This window comes from Lissotriton helveticus, chromosome 2_2 (genome assembly GCF_964261635.1).
Source record: "Lissotriton helveticus chromosome 2_2, aLisHel1.1, whole genome shotgun sequence".
Lineage (NCBI taxonomy): Eukaryota > Metazoa > Chordata > Amphibia > Caudata > Salamandridae > Lissotriton > Lissotriton helveticus.
In genome coordinates this window covers 195,568,773-195,584,436 of record NC_136060.1, presented here as the reverse complement: position 1 = coordinate 195,584,436, position 15,664 = coordinate 195,568,773, and the positions used below count along the sequence as shown (strand labels likewise).

Below are 15,664 nucleotides of genomic sequence, written 5' to 3'. Positions count from 1 at the left end.
ATCGCTCAAGTCCACTGGAGCCTCGCTGGAAGGAGCCCCGACAGGTCCTCCTGGCCACCCGTACAGCCGTGAAGTTGGAGGGACGCAAAGGCTGGGTGCACCTTTCGCATATCAAAAGGTTTTATGGATTGAAACCAATTTCAAAGAACATTTCCGAGGATTCTAAAGACTGTCAGAGTACTATTCTTAAGGACTGTCCCGCAAAAGACAATGATACTGCACCCTCCCTGTTAGAGAAAACTCCGCAACAGGAGTATAAACTCAAGTTAAGGTCTAGTAAAATAAGTCAGCCAGTTTGATTGTCTAAGTCCTCCCCTAGGTGAAACGGTTAGACCGGTTTCTGACATGTATAAAATAGACCCCCATAGTGAGAGAGTTAGTCAAAACTCAATCCGATGTATCGTTTTTCTATGTTTCATATTATTTCTCAGTATTATGATTTCCTGCACCAGTTATGCATTCTACTTGTATTTTCCAGTTTCTCATGTAAATAAGTCTTCTAATGCTACAGTAGAGCACACGTTTAGTGATCTGCCTCCTCATGAACTTTCTTACCGCCTCGCTATGCGTAACAATTCTTTCATCCGCATGTTACATTATTCACACCAGACCAGCAATGCCACAAATTGTTGGGTGTGTGGTCGACTCCCCCCTTTCCAGACACCGAAGGGAGTTCTGCCACTCTTTCCTTATCCATTTTCACATAATGGTTCGTGTGGAGCATGGTCCACGTTAACGTCATCCTCAACAGATATGTCTTTTCTTAACAGTACATGTTTTCCAGACAAGCAAGGTCTTCCCCACAGAACAGGGTTAGATCTAGAAAACGAAGTTTACAATTTAGGTAATTATTCTTCGAATTTCATGGTCCTGAATGTTCAGTCTGATTCCACTCCAGATTTACCTGCTATTTCAGTACTACCAGTCAAAGGCGAATTATGTGTCCGAAATAATGGTTCCGTACATGTAGGACATAGCGATTGTACTACTATTGTCAAATATAGTGATAGTGGGAAATCTATTTTCAAAGCTTCACGTCATTCTTATTTTATTTGTGGTCAGACCGCATATGTTCGTCTGCCCCTCAATTGGGAGGGAACCTGTTATATTGCCTTCCTACTGCCCCCTGTTTTCCTAGCCCCATCTGATTACCATAGAAACACACATCTAGTACACCTTAGACATAGAAGGGAGTCCCCCATTGTCGACTATACTGAAACTGCTCTAGAACAGTATACAGATTTCAATAGAGGTTTTTTCTTCTTTATAGGCCCTATCCAGAATAGTAAACTAATTCGTAGGTTAACCAGAACCCTTGAAGCAGTAGTTAATGAGACTGCCTCTGCTCTAGGTAACTTAACCGAAGAGCAATCTGCTATGAGATTTGTCGTTTTACAGAATCGTCTCGTCCTTGACGTCATATTGGCCGATAGGGGCGGGGCCTGTAGAGTCATCGGATCTAGTTGCTGCATTTTCATTCCTAATAACGCGCCGTCTGTTTATTCAGCTATAACCAGACTCCATAAAATTGCCCATCTGTTACACCAAGACCCAGGCACCTGGACATGGTCCGGTTGGTTCTGGAATATAATTTCCGCTTGGGGATGGAAAGTCTTGTCCTTTCTAGGTATTACAGTAGCGATCATATTCAGCTGCTGCCTCTGTATACAATGTGGCCCTGCGATTTGCGGCATTTGTGCTACCTCTTGTATTCCTAGTCCCAAGCCCCGTTCTAAAACCCGTTCCCAGAAAATTCGAGACGAGCAAATGATACTGTATGAAATGATAGATGGTATCATGAATATTGATGTTTCCTGATGGAAACGTAGTGACAAGGAGGGAATGTGGAAAAGTAAATTTTGCCATGTTCTGTGTCCCTACGCGTCATCCATCATATGTTATCTATGCATGATTAATATGCATATGTATTCCCCATGTTCGATTAAAGGCGCAATTACAGTTGTGTCCACCTCTAGTATGCCAGTTTCCAGTTCTCGTGAATACTACGAATATCAGGCCTATGTAAAGTTACGTTGCCACGTTTCTCAGTGTGCACGTTATTCCATTGTAAAGTCCCCGTTTCTAGGCCTCAAAAGGGCCCGGACACCAGATTCAGCTCCTGTCTCCTGAAGCCTCGCTGAGGAGCGATACAGCCCCCACCTGTATCCTCGACCCTTCACTTACTTCCTGCCTCGCAGTGCCCGGCTCAGCCTGGCCCTGCCTCTGAGTCTGCCAAGAGTATGTTATGATTCCAGTTATCAGTTCAGTCCTCCTTCTCTGCATTCCTAAGCTACTGAACTGCATCAATAGTTTCCGTCATTGTCTAGCCTCTACGTCTCCATGTTAGAGAAATACTGTATTTTATGCTCATTTAATATTCTTCATCACGCACTACATGTAGAATAATGCATGCTCCAGTCTTAGAGTCTGTTCGCCTTTACCCCGATAACTTTTGGATTCTATCAACATGTTCTCTAAACATCAGATACTAGATACTGCTTAGGTACATGTCGCCCTGACTCTCCAGACTTCAGTCTCTGCTCCTAGCACAGAGTTCGTAGCCCCCAGCTTCTCCTAGTAACACGTCATTGCCAGTTTGCGCGCACCATTAGGTCAGAGGTCCCGGCTCCTTAGGTAGCCCCCTCCATGTTTCCGCCCCATTTATGACATAGTCTGTTACGTTTGCATCACATGTCTAAGTATACGCCTCTGTTACACCTACTTTCACCCTTATCTTTCGCGACTGCTATTGACCACACCCACTGCTCCGCCTATCGTATGTATTGTAATGCAACTGTTTTAGTATATATGATCGTGTATTGTTATTAAATGTTGGCGCGCTCATCCCAGATCCAGCCCCGGCAGCTGCTGGGCCCTGCCATCCTATTCCTATGCAGGTTGTCCTGTTCCTGTCCTTATGCTGTATTAAACCTGCAAAACTCCTACTACCTCGAATCTTGACTCTTATTTATTGAGCTATCTGTTATTGCTATGCCTAGACAAAAATAGATCCGGTAATATTTATTTATATACCACACCAGGCAAGTGTTCCACCACAGGGGTTGGTCCCTGGGTGGTGGGGCCAGGTTCAGGTGTTGCCTGACCTGGAGGCTTAGGGTCCTAGGTTGGAGGGTCAGGTGCGGGGTGTCCCCCTGACCTGGAATAACAGCAGGTCCGGGACTGGTGGGTCAGTGCCAGGATGTCAGACCTGACCTGACAGGAGGGAGAGTGGACAAAGGGTGCCAAGCACCTGGGGCTACTGCCCCCCACCCTCTGACGGCACAGGGGATTGAGAGCCCTGAGAGGCATAAGGCCTGGGTCTCATCCCTGACCACTGTTGGTGGCCACTGTGGCTTGCTGTCTGTCTGTTGGGATACACCTGTGAGTAAGTTAAGGTTAGGTGCTGCACAGGTGGTGTCCACAGGTGAGGAGAAGGGTTCCACGTGCATTGGCATGGTGGACCTTGAGAATATGGATAGAGTGATCCAACTGGGTTCAGGACACCATAGAACAGGAATAGTGCCCTGCTGTTTGGGCCAGTTTCCGCGTTCTATCGCCTTAAGCAGGGAATCCCATCGAGGTATCGTTTGGTCTACCCTGGCTTTAAGCTGGAAGGGGGTTATGTTGGAAATGGCCCTTTTTGCAGGGTTATCCCCAAACTTTTTGCTTCTTCCTCCCTTATTTTTCCTGACCCGTGGTTGTTGGCAATAGGACTCTGGGTACTTTACCACTGCTGATCAGTGCTAAAGTGCATATGTTCTCTGTATAATTTGTTGTTGTAATTGGTGATCCATGATTGGCATATTTGTATCTCCAAGAAGTCCCTAGTAAAGTGCACTGAGTGTGCCAGTGCTGGTGATACAAATGCTACTAGTTGGCCTGCAGCACGGATTGAGGCACCAACATGAGTAGCCCTAAAATGGTGTCTCAGGCCTGCCACCACAGTGCCTGTGTGCAGTCTGTGAACTGCCATGTCCTCCTGGTCAGTGTCCCCACTGACCAGGCCTAACCCTTCCCTTTCTGTGCACATTGGTCACCCCTATGGAAGGCCCAAGGTACCCCCTTGGGCAGGGTGCAGTGTATGTGAAAGGTAGAGCATGTACTAGTGCAGGTGACATGCTCTGGTAGTGAATGACAGCAATTTTAGTTTTTCACTATTGAGAGGGCTATCTTGCCCCTAGGCTATAATGGGGAATGCTGTGTATAATGTGTATTTGCATATCTTCCCATAGGAGCAAGATAGAAAATTGAAGTTGGGTATCCTTAAACTCAGAATTTAATAACGCATCTTTTAGGAAGGGTAGTTTTTAAATCCTGTGTTTGAAAGCGGCACTTTTAGAAAGTGGATGCTTTCTTTTATCACTTTTCTGTGTGCCTTTGGCTGTTTGTGAATTGACTGTCTGGTTTTTGAGTGACCGGGCTTGGGGGTTCCTTCCTAGAGTGCTTGGGCCAGTTGTGGTGCCTCTGGAAGTTGTACCTGTGTTGGGAAGCTGAAAACCAAGATTTAAAGAACTTTCTGCAAAGTTTAACGCATCGCTCGCTTGCGGAGCGCATCCCCGTCAGTGCGAGGAAATTCCCGCCACCGCGAAGGCCGAGATCATTGCAGCACCTGTTGCCGCTGCCAGAGTTGTCGCATCCTTCGCTTGCAGGACGCACCAGTCCGGTGCGGGAAGATTACCATTGCTGCGAGCATCGTTGCAGAGCCTGTCGTCAGTGGGTGAGATCATCGCACCGCTTGCTTGCGGACCGCATCACGTCGCTGCTAGAGTCGTCGCAGAGCCATCGCATCAAGTGGCCACGAGAGGAGAAGGTCGACGCTGAGCCGCGCATCGTTGCCGCACCAGAGATCGTCGCCTCCCCGAAGATCGTCGCATCGTACCTTTTGTGAGCCACTTCCACCAAAACCTGTACACCGGAATCCACGCAAGGTATCGCATCCCTCCCCATACAGAACGGAGTCACCGCAACACGCCCCCTATGTCCAGCGGGGTTGTCGCATCGCCTCCCCAGGGTCTCAGGAGTGACGCATCGCTTTCTTTTCAACGCTGCAGCTTTCACTTGGAACTTTTGTCGCATCTAAAGGTACCTTTGGCTAAACATGACGCAACTGTGGATTATTTTAACACAACCCTAAGAACTCTTTTTAAATCATATCCTTGAACTGTGTATGTTGGGTGTTTGTCGTTTTGGTCTTGTTTAGTTTATATTAAATACTTCTATTTTTCTAAACTGGTGTGGAGTCCATTTGTGTTGTTCACTGTGTTACTGTGAGTGTTGCTACAAATACTTTACACATTGCCTTTGATAAGCCTGTCTGCTCGTGCTAAGCTACCAAGGGGGTGATCAGGGGTTATCTAAAGAGTGTATCCCCCTTACCCTGACTAGAAGCAAGGGTCCGTATTTGGACAGTGGTACCTACCTGTGCCAACTAGAGACCCCCAGTTCTAACAGGAGAAGTGTAGGGGATACCCTGTCCCGCTAGCCCTGCTGCCCCCTAGGCCAAAATATATATTTTATCCCATGACTTGCCAGACTCCCGCGGGATTGTGCCTTTGCACAAAAAAAATGCCTGCTACTGTTTTAAATTAAATATGTATTTGGGGAGGGCACTTGAGTGGGGCCCCTCTCACCAAGTCATGCAGGGACTACATGCCCGGGGCTAAATGTTAATTAAAGTGGAAGGGCATGTGTAACCTCCTACCCTAGCCACTAATGAGCCCTAGGGACCCCATCTCCCAGGGTCGAGTTGTTAAAAATTGGAGTGCAAGCCCCCCTCGCTGAGCCACCAGTGGGCCCTTGCACCTAAGTCCCCAGGGCCATCACTTAAATACGGGGTAGAAGGTGTGCGGGGCCCCTCCCCAAGCCTTTAAAGGCCCTCATCCACCAGGGCCAGCTCATATACTGTGTCCGGGGGATCCCAGGAAAGTAAGTCTGCACCTATCCGGCTGGAGCTTTGGGAGCACACTTCTGTTTCCCTGCCCAAGCTCTTGCGGGCAGGGAAACCCACATTGCTCCAACCCGTCGAGAGCAAACAAAAACAGCTGTCAGGCCCTGTGGCCAATGCCCCTGGCTTACGGCCAAAGACTGTGCACATTGAAGGGGAGTTGGCTTTACAAGTGGTAATAAAATATGACTTTACATTAAAAACAGAAGAAATTCACTCAACAAAACAAAGGTTAAAGTGACATTCTAGTTATGTGAAACTTCCTGTGACAATGTAACATTTTAAACAAAAAAAAAACTGAAATTCACCAGTTATAGTTATCTTTAAGTAATGGTAACTCATGCCCTCCCCATGCTCAGCTAATAACCCCACATATTACATCTCTCACAATACGTTCTATGACATCATTGATAACATCATTTCAACATCTGAAATTACATAATTAACAACAAGACTGTTCATTGCGTCAACTAATTCTTGTAGAAATGTTTGCAAAAGGAGAATCACATTGTCAGCAATACTGTGTGAGCTTTACTGGATTTTTTAAATGCATTCTTTATTTTTATTTATTTATTTTATGTACTTATATAGCACCTGAATCACCCCCGTAGGGGTATCTCTGCGCTTGCGGGCGAGTAGGAAACTGCTGATACTGAATGAGGCGTCTAGAATAGAAATGTTTTCAAGTACTTTCTAAAATGCAAATAGTCCGTACACTGCCTCAGTGTTAGCGGGAGTGAATTCCAGTTCCGTGGGGCATGGTAGGAAAAAACCTTCCCCCCCCCCCCCCGGTCTTGGCCTTGTTAATACGTGGGACGTTAAGAAGTGATTTAGAGCTGGATCGCAGGTCTCTAAGGGGAGTGTATTGACTAAGCTTCTCCGCCAAATATGTTGGCCCTTTGCCGTATACTGCCTTATGGGTGATGCAGAAAATCTTAAATTTTATTTGCTTGCTCACCGGGAGCCAGTGCAGCTTCCGCAATAGCGAGTTCGACGGAGATCGATAGGGGGCGTTCAGTACCAGACGCGCTGCTGTATTTTGCACACCCACTGCAAGCGATCCAACATTGTCTCATTGGCCGATATCAGTAAAGCATTGCAGTAGTCAAATCGACTTATGACTAGAGACTGGATAAGGGTCTTCCGTGTTTAATTAATGTATTACTTTGTCATCAGATCTGTCATCTCAGATCTTTCATCTCCCTACTATCGAATTCTGGAGTTCGCTATTCTCCAGGCAATCCTCGTTGTCGTTGTAAATTGTAGTGAGCACTGGGTTATAGGGTGAGCTATACTTTTTTAGAAACACCTTACCTGTAATCTCACTTCCTTTATTCTTTGGTTTAGGTCAGCATCATAAATCTCAAACATCAGATTTGTATAGCATCTACTCTAATTGTGCTTGTGGTGGCCTCATCGCTCATCCAGAACCTCAGACCTCAAAATCTACCTCCTCACCTTCAATTTCCTGTAGCGATCGTAGTCTAAAGGTAATTTTCTCTTGTGTTTTGTTCATCAGCTCTGGATTTATGACATATAGCTTAAAAGATTAATTATCTTCAAGTTCCTAATAATCAATGTTATTTCCTCCTCATCTGAACATGTATAGGAGTGAAAGTCCTCAATTTTGAAGGTCTAAACTGTATAAAGCCCCAAACCAAAGAACCATGATTAGATTATTGAAAAAGTCAAAGTGCATTTCATCCAACATAAAGAGATTGACATATATGGCCTTAGAAACTGGTGACGATACCTGTGAAACGTATCCCTAATATTTTGCAGTTACACCGCTTCCAAAATCAGATCATATTTTTTGCTGTATTCTGAAGAGTTGCCCTTAAATACATGAACAATTTATTCTCTATTAGTAGTATTATCAATTACGTTGATCAGTCGTGTGTCGTAACAATATGTTTAGTTTCACTGCATCACACATTCAAAGTCATATGGTGGTTTTCAAGCATTAAGGCGATCAGTATGCTCCTAATAATGAAATTAGTAATTTTGTCTAGCCAGGAAGATGGTGATTTCCCTCTTGAAAAATACCAACCACCCCACCAAAATCAAATATTAAAATGGCTGCCTAAACATAATCCTAATTGCTAACACTGGAGCCAGTGTTTAAGTTGTTTTAATCCTTCTCAGTTACTAATTTGGAAATCTAAGAGCCGGCTCTGAGTAGGCAAAGATATCCCTTCCTTTTTTGCATTATCTCTGTTAATACCATACAAATACATGTTCTATAACTGTTCTTTGTGGAATGCAATAGGCACACACTCTCCTTACAGTGGAGTTTGTTCGACAAATCTCTTAGTGGTCTTTTACTTAGTCATGCAATGTTTACTTCTTTAGGCTTCATAACCCGGATGCTTGCTTTGCTCAGGATTGGTTTAGAACTCCGTAAAAAGAGTACGCTGCTGAGCTGCAAACATCCCCATACTGTGTGTGTCTGGTGTGTGTTCACAGCTGCCACTTGGATTCAGTCAGTGTGGTTTTACCGCTTTTATATCTGCCCAGCCTTATTTAGTGTTCCATTTTTAGACCTTGGGAGGATCAAGGGACATGATTGTTTGGCAAGATGTTAGTTTAAACTGATGTGTATGTATTCACATACATAATTCTCAGGCACCATCACAAAAGACTAAACAGGCATGAGAGATTGATGGATGCAGGTTAAACAAGTGAGCTTTAGAAAGGAGCAAATAGTGAGTAAAAAGATTTGTTTTATTTATTTATTTATGGATTTCGTTCTAAAGTTTTGGAAAGATAGGCATGAAAGAGAAATATGTATAGCCAGTAAAAAACTCAAATAGTTTCAGTCTTTCATACTCTAAGAAAATATTTATAGGGCCTGGGTTAAGTTGCAAAGCATACGTTATGGAGAGGAGAACACATAAGACAGGGTTCCCAAAGGAGTTAATTACAATGTTCCATAAGAAATACTATACTGTGAATTATTGTGAGATAGCATCAGTAATCTGTGCATCATTAAATGAGAGACAAAAGTGGACCTGTGCAGTCACAAATCATAACAACTAAGAATCTTTATTCAATATACACATCTGCTGTAGCGAATTCCGTGTTTTGTAAAAGGTGGCATACAGTAATTCAAACATAGAACAGTTTTGGGCATGGTGCAGTATTCACTGAGTGAAGAAATGGATGAGATCAGTGTCTTTTTTTACCATCATATGCGCTAAATAACACGTGGATGGGGAATATGATGTGGATAATGACTTGAATATGTGGAGCAAAATCTTAAGGGGGGGGCACAAGAAAACCTTGATGCAGCCTCACACAGAGAGGGTTCCTTTTAAACTTTTAAAACCACCTTGCCCTCCACATTCAGTGTAAAAGCTTTGATATGGTTCACTTGGAGCTATGAAATACACATTTTGAAAATAACATTTATATTCTGCTCAGTGCTGTCCAGGGTATCTTTTTTGAGGAGCAGGTTAGACATTCATTTCTTAGAATTCGTGTTTCTACTGCTTTAGTTAGTTATGAGGGGATCATGGGACCATGGAAGTGAAAAAGATGTGAAGGCTATGTTATTTCAGAGAAGAACCCCTGAGCCATGTCCTATGTCATTGTAAAGGGCTGGTGGTAAAAAGAACATACGTTTGAAAAAGTCACTGACTTAGATGACGTATCCCCTCCCATGAAGAGACAGTGCTGCAGAGTGTGTTGTGTGAAAATGTGCAATTAATTGGAGAATTTGTGTGGTTAATCTCTATTGTGTTAATGCCACAATTTGTGTGGTTAATCTCTATTGTGTTAATGAGTATAGCAGAAGATAAATAGTCTGTTAAGCCTGTATCATTATCAATTGATTTGATCAAACATGTTTATGTGGTATTTTGTATTGTTTAGGTTTCGTCGAGATTTGGTTGTAAACCCTTTGGACAACCTTTGACCACCACTTTTAAGATGCTGTACTATAGGGCAGCAGTTTCTTTAAAAAAATCTGAGTGCTCACGCCATCCTATAGCAAACTACAATGTCCCAGGTATGGGCACCCCGGGACATTGCTGTAGCCGGCCCTGGGGGCTGACAGTCCCCTGGGCCATTTATGGCTCCAGGAGGGGGGGCCGTGCGGCCCCCCTCGAATTTGGAAAGTAGCCCTGTGGAGGTGGTGGTCCCCAGTGCTGTGTGGGTGGACTTGAGCCCCCCACACATTATTTTAAACATAGCCCCGGGGAGGTAGCAGTTCCTGGGGTTGCGTGGGGGGATGGAGCCCCCCCACCGCATTAATATATAAATAACCCCAGGTAGGTGGCAGCCCCTGGGACTGCGGGGTGGTCTCGTAGCCCTCCCACATTCAATGTATAAGCCCCGGGGGTTAAAGGAAACAAAGTGCGAGAGCCCGCGCTTCATTTAAAAAAAAGAAAATTCCACCGGATTCATGGATGCACCATGAATCCCACCGAAAATGTTTTAATAATGCTTTTTGTGCCCTGGTGGTCCATGAGGGACTCCCTGAGAAGGCCCAGGGGGTCAGGGTATTTCTACCCTGACTCCTTTTCTTGTTTTTTATGTCTTTTAACCATTTTTCTTGTGACTCGTTCAACCGAGTCACAAGATGGCTGCCAACATCTCCGGGTTCAATGTGTTGCCAGCCAATCACATCTCAGGCATGGGATCGGAAGGGTTTGCGGATCCACTGCGGCCACAGTTGCATATCTGAGGAATCTTTGAATTTCTCAGGAACTACTGAACGGATTTACACCATTTAACAAAAAGAGTGCACTCTGGACCAAGATCCACATTTCTGCCAAATTTGGTGTAATTCCGTTCAGCAGATCAGGCTGGAAATGAGTCAACAGTTTCCTATGGAAATTAAGATGGAGAAATAGCACTTTTGCCACCCTCCCCTTCTCCTTGGCCCCCACTTGATCACTGGGACATTTTCAGGACAGAAGCTTGTCAGGAACGACTCATTAGTTTTAAAAATTTCACAAAGATTCATCAAACAGCGCCAAAGTTATTGGTGAACTAGGTCCTTACTATATCTTCCTACTTGCAATCGACAGTAGCTTTGAGATATATATATATTCATTCCATAGTAGGATCCCAGGGGTACCACCATCCAAAGAAAGGCCCAACACCAGGAAATAAACTCCAAAGGCAAAGTTGAGAGTTAAATGATGATTTATTCAAGCATCAAATGTCCAAATGAAGCGTTTTGGCTGCCAGACAAGCGGCCTCGATCACATCATATATTACCTACTGGCGGTCGCCAGTAGGTAGTTATAGTTAGGACCTAGTTTCCATAGGAAATCCGCAACATTCTATTGGGAATAACTTTGGCGCCGGTTGATGAATCTCCGCGAATATCTCAAAGAAGATGGCCCGCTCCGCTCCGCTCCTTCCCTGAAAGTCTTGGGAAGATTCGTCAAGCGTGGGCCGAAAAAAAAGGGGGGTCCCAAAACGTGTTTTTCCCATGTTAATTTCCATAGGACGATTAGACACGGCTACAGCCCGAACCGTTGAACGGAATTACACCAAATTTGGGAAAATGGTAGGGTCTGGTACGCAGATCATGCTTTTGTTTAAATGGTGTAAATCTCTCCAGTAGTTGCTGAGTAAATTAAAGTTGAAATCAATTATATATCTATAAGCGTGCACCGTGCGCGCACCGTGCACGCACCTTGCTGTGCACGAGCTTCATGCTGATTGGCTGCCATTGTCTGTCAACACTCCAAAACAGAAATTGATGGCAGCCATCTTGTGCCTCAGTAGACTAAGGCACAAGAAAGCAGAAAAAAAAGTGTAGAACTCAAAAAGGGGGCAGGGTAGAAGCACCCTGACCCCCTAGGCCTGCTCAGGGGGTCCCACTGGGACCCCCAAGGCGAAAAAAAAAAATTTGAAAAATCGTGGGGTGCGATATATATATATATATATATATATATATATATTACCTACTGGCGGTCGCCAGTAGGTATATATAGTTAGGATTTTTTCTCTATGGGTTTTTTGAAAATTCTATGTCTAATAACTTTGGCGTTTGTGGACGGAATTGGCTGAAATTTTCAGGAAAATGGCACATTTTGTTTCTGAGCAGCCCTTGAAAATTTGGGGGGGGTTCGTCAAGGGGGGGCCGAGAAAAAAGGGGGGTCCCAAAACGTGTTTTTAACATTGAGTTTTCCATAGGGCGGTTGGCCTCACTTTTAGCCCGAACGACTGAATGGATTTGCACGAAACTTGGCAAAATTGTAGGGACTGGTAGCCCGATGTGCCTTTTGTAGGTCTCAATATATGTGCTCCAGTGGATTTTGAGAAATTAACGTTTAAAAAAAGATATATATCTGTAACAGCGGACCGGGCAGCGCTCTGGTTCGCGGACTTTTCGCGCAACGGAGCTTTGTGAAGCGAAGCTGATTGGTTCTCCGGCGTCTGTCAACATTCCAAACAGTCCGTAGCGGCCGCCATCTTGTCTCTCGGTAGGATCGAGAGACAAGAGGAGGTCAAAACAAAGGGGGAAATAACTATAAGGGGGCATAGTAGATCCTCGCTGACCCCCTAGGTTTGATGTGGAGGTTTTAAAAGGGCCCCGCGGGGCAAAAAAAAAACAAAATAATAATAATCGAACGGCTGAATGGATTTGCACGAAACTTGGCAAAATATTAGGGACTGGTAGCCCGATGTGCCTTTGCTAGGTCTCAATATATGTGCTCCAGTGGATTTTGAGAAATTAACGTTGAAAAAAAGATATATATCTGTAACAGCGCTCCGCTTCGCGTACTTTTCGCGTTACGGAGCTTTGCGAAGCTGATTGGTTCTCCGGCGTCTGTCAACATTCCAAACAGTCCGTAGCGGCCGCCATCTTGTCCCTCGGTAGGATTGAGAGACAAGAGGAGGCCAAAGCGAAGGGGGAAATGACCATAAGGGGGCATAGTAGATCCTTCCTGACCTCTTAGGTTTGATGTACCATTTTGCCAAGTTTGGTGTAATTCCGTTCAGCCATTCAGGCTGTAGACGTATGTAAATGTCCTATGGAAAATTGCATGGGGAAAACACATTTGAAAGTGTTGAAATTTAGAACCAATTAAAATGTTACTTTGGTTTTGTATTTGTGTGTGATGAAAGTTAATTGGTTATGTATATATGTCAAATGAGAGGAAACCACAGCCATTTTGTGATACTACTGTCTGAGGTACATTTGTGAGGAATTTTTGGTGGTGAATTTCTGGTGTTTGATTTACACAGTACTAACACTTCTGCTACTTTTAAAAAGGTGAGTTGTTAATTTGTATGGGGAACTATGTTGTACACTTGAAGATAATTTGAAAAATGTTTTCTGTTATTTATTTGCAGTCCTTCTGTTATACTAAATACTTGATAAAGTTAGTTTTATATTATGTATTACTAAGGACGATAAATGAAAGTGATTATTTTTTTCTGCAATTTACAGCAAGCAATTTCAAAATAAAATGGCTCACAATGAAGAGACCGTGGCAATTTCTTTTGAATTGTCCAACACATTGATTGAAATTGAGAGCACCAATAATGAAATATTGTCACAAGGAGGACATGACTTGTATGATTCCATTAGATTGATTGAAATGGACAGCACCAAGAATGAAATATTGTCACAAGGAGATGACTTGAATGATTCCACTACATTGATTGAAATTGAGAGCACCAATAATGAAATATTGTCACAAGGAGGAGATGGCTTGTATGATTCCATTAGATTGATTGAAATGGACAGCACCAATAATGAAATATTGTCACAAGGAGGAGATGACTTGAATGATTCCACTACATTGATTGAAATTGAGAGCATCAATAATGAAATATTGTCACGAGGAGATGACTTGAATGATTCCACTACATTGATTGAAATTGACAGCACCAATAATGAAATATTGTCAGAAGGAGGAGATGACTTGAATGATTTTTTTGATCAATCTCTTGATGGCGAATTTATCGAGTGTTTGGAGACCATAGAGTTACAAGAATCATCATTGGAGACTTTTAATGAGGACATTGCTGATGAGGACATGTTACTAGTTCTTTCAAATTTAGAAAATTCTGAAGAATAAATTTATATTTAGAAATCAAAAATTGTTTGAGACATTATTCATTTTTATTTTTAATTTATGAGGTTGTAGCGAAGTGATTGTAGTATAAAATGAGACTTATAGTATAGAGTGCAACATTTTTATGTTACATGGTAAGTTTACTCATATTTACTTCCCTTCTGCCACTATATTATCTCCAATGTGTATTTGACATGTCTTCTTCATCTCCGGCCTCCTTTCTCTCACTGTGTGTCTCCGATGCATCTTATCGCTGCTATTTTGTGTAATTACAGAAGAGAGTAAAATAAAATAGTTCGGAACGTGAAAAGGGGGCAAAGTAGAGTACTCCTCACCCCCTAGGCCTTTTTAGGCGGTCCCAAAAGGATCCGTTTCTGCTTTCCTGAGAGATTATGGTATGAGTTCCATATACCACAATAACTTGCATTACAACATGCAAGATATCTATCTCCTATTACCAACTTTTGGAGATATTCGCGCTAAGCGCGAATATCTCCAAAAAGTAACACCTGCCCTGAGCAGTTCTTAGCCATGTTATCCAATGGGAGGTGGATAACATGGCTAAGAGTATTAGCTCGGTAATGCATGAATATCGCTGAGTTTTTAGCGATATTCATGCATTGCGGCCGTTTATTATCGCATTTGCGATAAACCTTGATAATAGTAAGGTTTATCTTCGATAATTTCTGACGATGCTTAGTGGTAAAAAATTGGTTGGTAAGCATCGTTAGCGATAAATATCGCTTAACTTTGGTAATATGCCCCAACGTCTGTTAACGTTCGATTCGAAGGAAATGAGGAAGTGTTGAAAAACATTGTCTGTGCCATCTTGCCTTTTTTGAAATGCCACACTTTTGTCGTGCACGGCAGCCATTTTAGATGTCTTGACCAGACCCACTCTCTGCACGCTGTCGATTCGTAGCATGGCTCCTCACCCTCGTAAGCATCTCCCCCAGGCACTGGTCACCACCGCTCTCTGTCTTATGCATGGGCAATAAACCTCCCCCCATCTGCGCTGCTCTTCCCTGAGAATCACACTCTGTGCCCGCCCGACACCTCCCTTTCGCCCTATTCACTACCGCACCCTCTGACACTCCTCTTTCTCTGTGTCCGATTGTCCAGGCTATCAGCTAGCCCTGCAGATGTAGTTTATGGCCCCAGCTGTAAAGAATCACCCCTCTTCAAAGGAGTTATAGTAGATCAAGGCCCACACTCGATGAGATCCGTCACACCACACGTGTTCCTACTATCTGAAAACCATCCTGTATTGTGATTGGGGAGGGGACCGAGCCTGAAGCGGAAGATTCCAGGAATGACTCTTTGTACATCAAAGTTTTTACAATTATGTGTCACATTAAAAATATATAGCACTCCAACAAAGTAGTAGGAATATAAAACTTTAATAACATATAAATATATACAACAAAACAAAAACAGTAAAAACATTTAAACAACGAAGAGACCGTGGCAATTTCTTTTTAATTATCCAATAGATTTATTGAAATTGACAGCACCAATAATGAAATATTCTTGTCAGTAGCGGTCTGTTGTGCGAATAGTTCCAAGGCAGCAGAACGCGCTGAAATCTAGATGGCACGAAAGTGATGTCTAGTAAGTTGCCGCCCAGCAAAAAACGGCGTGGGGCGCCGCGGGGGTGAGTGAGTCCAGTAGGCAC

General features: G+C 43.5%; 1 protein-coding gene across 2 annotated transcripts in view; it reads left to right on the top strand.

Moving 5' to 3' along the window:
• The window catches only part of LOC144821377 (uncharacterized), a 357,336-nt gene that overhangs the window by 165,520 nt on the left and 176,152 nt on the right, over positions 1 to 15,664 (top strand). The window contains exon 2 of one of the 2 annotated variants that reach the window (XM_078678356.1): positions 7,292 to 7,434. The exons of the other annotated variant lie outside the window; for it this stretch is intronic. The gene's annotated coding sequence lies outside the window, so the exon portion shown is untranslated. The remainder of the gene's footprint in view (positions 1 to 7,291; positions 7,435 to 15,664) is intronic. 2 annotated transcript variants of the gene reach the window in all.